The sequence below is a fragment of the Tupaia chinensis genome, unplaced genomic scaffold (assembly GCF_000334495.1).
Source record: "Tupaia chinensis unplaced genomic scaffold, TupChi_1.0 Scaffold138812_1, whole genome shotgun sequence".
NCBI lineage: Eukaryota > Metazoa > Chordata > Mammalia > Scandentia > Tupaiidae > Tupaia > Tupaia belangeri.
This window is the reverse complement of record NW_006198705.1, coordinates 913,270-918,824: the sequence shown is the minus strand read 5'-3', so window position 1 is coordinate 918,824 and position 5,555 is coordinate 913,270.

The following is a 5,555-nucleotide window of genomic DNA, read 5'->3' as shown; positions in this document are numbered from 1 at the left end:
GGTCCCCCAGGGCCATCATTCTTGATCCTTTTTTTTTTTTTTAAAGAGATATTTTTGCTATAGGGCACACATGCTCACCAGAGAAACAGAGACAGAAAGCAAGAAATCACCCCCCAGGGGGGATGGCCACTCCACAATTCCTTCTCCTCCATTCTCCTCTTGGAATTTTGGGCACACACACGCACGTGCCTGGCATGAGTTTCAAGACAGTGGAGGTGGAACTTGAACCACGGTAGACCACATGGGAGTCCAGTGACAACCATTATGCCATCTGCTGGTCCCTATTTCTTTATTCTTAATGTAATGTAATATAATTAAAATATTAAAAAGAAACAAACAGGGAACCAGCAGTTAGTGTAATGGCTATGTCGCTGGACTCCCACGTAGTTGACCGCGGTTCACATCCCGGACCTGGTGGCTTAAAACTCACGCCGGGCGCATGTGCGTGTGCGTGCGTGACCAAGATCTCGAGAGGAGAATGGAGGAGAAAGGATTGCGGTGTGACCATTCCCTCTGTGGGGTGATTTCTCGCTTTCTGTCTCTCCGTCTCTGTCTGTCTGGCGAGCGCACACGCCCTATAGCGAAAACCTCTCCAAAAAAAAAAAAAAGAAACAAAAATACCTAAATAATTCACAAATAAAAAAAATAAGATATAGTACATCAAACATAAACAGTGAAAAAAAGACATCTGGAGAAGAGTGGGAAGATACCCTTGTGCGCTTTAGGACTTTCTAATTGTTCTAATACGATGATCAGAAGTATATGTATAAAATGTAGCATATGGGGCCGCAGGCGGTATGGTGGTTAAGGCACTGGACTCCCACATGGCTGACATCGGTTTGAGTCCTGGACCTGGCAGCTTGCTTTCTCATTTTTCCTGCTTCTCTTTCTCTGTTTCTATCTGGAGAACACATGTGCTGTACAGCAAATTTTTAAAAATAATAATTAAATAAATAATTCTTTTAAAAATATACATAAAGCTAGGTAATTCATGGGTATATTGTATGTATTTTGAGGTGAGGAGACATAGCTTAATGAGAATTTTTTTTTACACTTTATTTATTTATTTATTTATTTTAATTTGATCAGAGAGGGACAGAGAGAGAGAGAGAGAGAGAGAGAGATGGAAAGTGAGAAAGCAATCCACCAGGTCTGGGACTTGAACCGCGGTTGGTCATGTGGGAGTCCAGTGCCCTTAATCACCATGCCACCTGCTGGCCCCAAGCTTAGTGAGAATTTGACATCTGACCAGGAGTGGCACCTTTAGTTATAAGAGCCCCAGACTGTCAGTTGAATGCAAATACCACGTACGGGGACATCGCACATTCCAGAAGGTGCCTAGAATGTTCCTACGTATTTGCTTACAATCATTACTGTCATCTGAGGTGAATGTTTGTTAACTTTGGTGGGCTTGACATTCTAAAAGGAAATTAAATTGGAGTTATACTTCAGGTCATATTTCTATTTATTTTATTCATTTTTTTATTGCAAGAGGCGTATGCATGAGAGAGAAACAGAATGCACACCCCGCCAATGTGGTATGGTCAAGCCACAATCCACCGGGAGTGCTTTTCAAGCCACTGGACCTGGGATTCTAACTGTGGTCAGCCATATGGAATCCAGTTCCCAATGCACAGCAATTAACCACTGCACTACAGTGCCAGCCATATGTAATCTTTTTTTTTTTTTTTTTTTAAAAAGGATGTACCTTTAGAACCAGCAGGTGGCGTGGTGGTTAAGGTGCTGGACACTTCCACATGATCAAGCACGGTTCAAGTCCGGGACCTGGTAATTTGCTTTCTCACTTTCCCTCTCTCTCTGTCTCTCTCTCTCTCTGTGTGTGTGTCTATGTGTCCCTGGTCAAATTAAAATAAATGAATGAATAACTAAAAAGATGAATAAATAATTCTTTTTTGTTTTTTTTTTTAAAAAAAGGATGTACCTTAAATACTTTAAATAAAATGCTTCCATCATAAAAAAGATGCTTTTATTAAAAAGTATCAGGGCTGCCTTAGATGGGTTTCATGGAGTAAAGATTTGGGGAGTTCCCTGAACCCTCCCTGAGAGTCCAAACAAATAGAATGTGAAGCTTTTCCATAAAGATTGAGATAATTTTATTGCTGGGAGAGTTTCCAGGTTTTCATTATTTTCATTATTCGGCAGAGAAAATGTGTTTTTGACATTTCAGGGCCCTGTTCTTGGACCAACTCAATCCATTGGGTTGTTGGAAAAGTCACGAAGTATTTTTCTAGGCAAAAAATGTGTCATGACTTTTCCGATGACCCAATGTTTTTATTTTTTTGTTAAGTATATTTATTTTTTTCCATGAGAAAGAGGCACCTCCCACTGAGTCCCCATGCCACCATCCACCCTCAGCCTTAGGCAGCTTGGATCAGGTATGTGTGTATACAGGGACTTTGGGGATGCGAACTCACGACCTTCTCATATGGATCCAATATCACAGACCATTGTGTTACCACCGCACCACCAGGCAGCTCTACATCTATTTCAATTGGATCATGTCTGTTGCCTTTAGAGATGGTATCAATTAACAGTAATTATCGTCATCATCGATGACGCACGCACAGGGCACTTTTTACTAGAACATTCCCAATGGAACCATTTCTGTTAAAGCCCGCTGAAGATGGGAGAGGAGGAAGGAGGCAGGGAGGAGGGTAAGATCCCAAATCCTTTGTACAAGACAGACACTGTGGGACCAGCAAATGGTGTAATGGTTACGTTACTGGACTCCCATGTAGTCGACCGTGGTTCAAGTCCTGGACCTGGCAGCTTAAAACTCACACCAGGTACATGTGCATGCGTGTCCAAAGTCCCAAGAAGAGAATGGAAGAGAAGGGATTGCGGTGTGGCCATGCCCCTGGGGGTGGGGTTGATTTCTTGCTTCCTGTCTGTCTCTCTGGCGAGTACACGTGCCCTATAGCAAAAGTGTCTAAAAAAAAAAAAGAAAAGAAAAAGATAAACAGATGATTAGTCAGGTTGCATGGTGGTTAGGGCAGTTGGATCCCACACGGCCACAGTTCAAGTCTCAGACCCGGTGGCTTGAAAAAAAAAATACCTGTGGTGTGTGTGTGTGTGTGTGTGTGTGTGTGTGTGTGTGTGTGTGTGTGTGACCAAACTCCCAAGAGGAGAATGGAGAAGGGACAGTTTTGTGGTTATCCCCCTGGGGATGATTCCTCACTTTCTCTCTCTCTCTGTCTGGCAGGCACATGTGCCCTATAAAATTAAAAAACAAAAACAAAAACAAAACAAAGAAAAAGAGACAGTGCTTAAGTCTTCTAGGTGACTAAGTCCTCCACTGTGAAGATACGCTTCAGTCTGACTTTTGTCACCACCAATCCTTGCGTGCCTCCCGGGTACACTGTGGGTGACGTCAGGTCAAAGGCAGGAAATGACCTGTCACTGGAGGATATCACTCTCCTTTTCCCATCACTCTGCGCAACAGCTAGAAGAGCAGCTGTTCTTTTTAAAAACAAAGAAAAACAAATAAAAGGGGGTGGGGGGGAACGAGTCCCCTCCCTTACAAACTCATCAAAAGCCTGTTTTTAGGAGAAGAATGAGTTGGCTGCGTGTCCTCCTGTTATTCTCTGCATCCGTGCAGCAGTGCATTGTGGCAGAATGGCAGGGTCTGGGCTCTCTGCAGGGGCGGGGAGAGCAGGAGGCACAGCCTCAGATGAGTCACCTTAGGCAGGGCAGACAGTATTTTAAAGTCTGCACTTGTCTCTGATTCTGTCCTCATGGACACCAGGGATGGAGAGGAGAGGGCCGAAGAGCAGGCTGTGGGGGACGCCAGTGGCAGGAGGAGCCGACTTGGGAAGAACACGTGTTGCCACTAACCCACAAAGCAGGTGGCCCTCAGGTCCTGGCCTGCCCTGACACATGCTGCCACGCACAGTCGCTGTGTGCTCCCTGAAGTCCAGCTGAAAGCGCCGCTCATCACAATGTAACCAAACCTGATTTTCACTTTGCAGATAAGGTGCTGGAGACTCAGAGAGGCCTGGGGGATCCAGCTAGGAAGCAGCAGAGTGGGTATGCTTTCTGGGGCCATCCAGTACTCCGTGCTCAACGGTTAGGGGGCCCCATGTCTCCAGTATCATCCCTTCTGGGTCCCATGCTGTTACTACGTGGCCCCAAATTTCCACCTTGAATTAAAGCAGCAAAGGCCAAGAGGCAATTATCTGCAGAAAAATCTTTGGGACCTGTGTCGTGAGTGAGGGGACCTGGAGCAGGGCCATTCTCTGGGCAGGTTCTAGAAGGCTCCAGCTGGTTGTGGAGAGCCCGAGATGGGAGTCAGAGATGGGGCTGGGGAGAAGGTAGAAGCTGTGGCCTGGGGACCTGGGGTTGGCACCAGCAGACTGGCAGTCCAGTAGGGCCCAGTGGTACAGGGAGGGGAGAGAGGTGGAGGAAGCCTAGAAATCCATCCACAGCCTGAGAGGAGGCATCACGCATCCGCAGGCTGCAGGACTCTGGACACTGGCTTCCTAACGCAGGGGCCATGAAGACATGGCTTTGCCCAAGAGGCCACGCACCGATGACTGGCTTTCAGTGCTACAGACCCACTATTAACTCGGCAAGCAGGATTCATATTTATAAGGAGAACACCACCTTGGTTTTATGGAAGCATGTGTGCTCCATAAACTTGACCTGCTTTCATATTTAGCTTCTCATTTCCTACTCACAAAGCCAGCTCTGGGGCCCCTATGATAATCATCACGTTACAGGTAGTAAGACTGGCCCAGAGAGGAAGAGGCAGTTGGGCTAGGACACAGAGGCAGCACCGGCTCCCTCCCGGGGGCCCACTGTCCAGTTCATCCCAGAACAATGAGGGCTGGTCCTCACCCCATCCTGCCCAAGCCTTTAAAACTCACCTGGGCTTTTTTCTTGTTCAAACAATTCAGATGCTCTCACTGACTGGCTTTGCGGCTAGTCAGGTCTTCCAGCCTCCCTGTCTCTGAGCCCTGAAACTGGGGTAGTGATAAATAATGCTTACTCCAGAAGGAGGTTGATCAAAAGAAATACACAAGCGAGCTGCATTTGTGATCTAAAATGTTCTAGTAGGCGCATTTTCAAAAGTTAAAAGAGGGCCACTCGCTGGCATGGTGGTGAAGGTGGCTGGATCCCACGTGGCATGAGTCCCGGACCCAGAAAAACACACCAGATGCGGGGCCAGCAGTTAGCGTAATGGCTATGTCACTGGACTCCCATGTAGTCGACCGTGGTTCACGTCCCGGACCCGGTAGCTTAAACTCACGCCGGGCGTGTGTATGGGCGTGCCCAAAATCCCGAGAGGAGAATGGAGGAGGAGGGATTGCGGCATGGCCATCCCTGCTGGGGGGCGATTTCTCGCTTTCTGTCTCTCTCTGTCCTTCTGGCGAGCGCACACGCCCTATAGCAAAAACCTCTCAAAAAAAAAAAAAAAAAAAAAAAATCCCAGATGCCTGTACATGTGTGCCTAAACTCCTGAAAGGAGGGAGGGGACGTGGAGGAGTGGGATTGCAATATGACCATTCCCCATAGGGGATGCCTTCTCTCTTTCC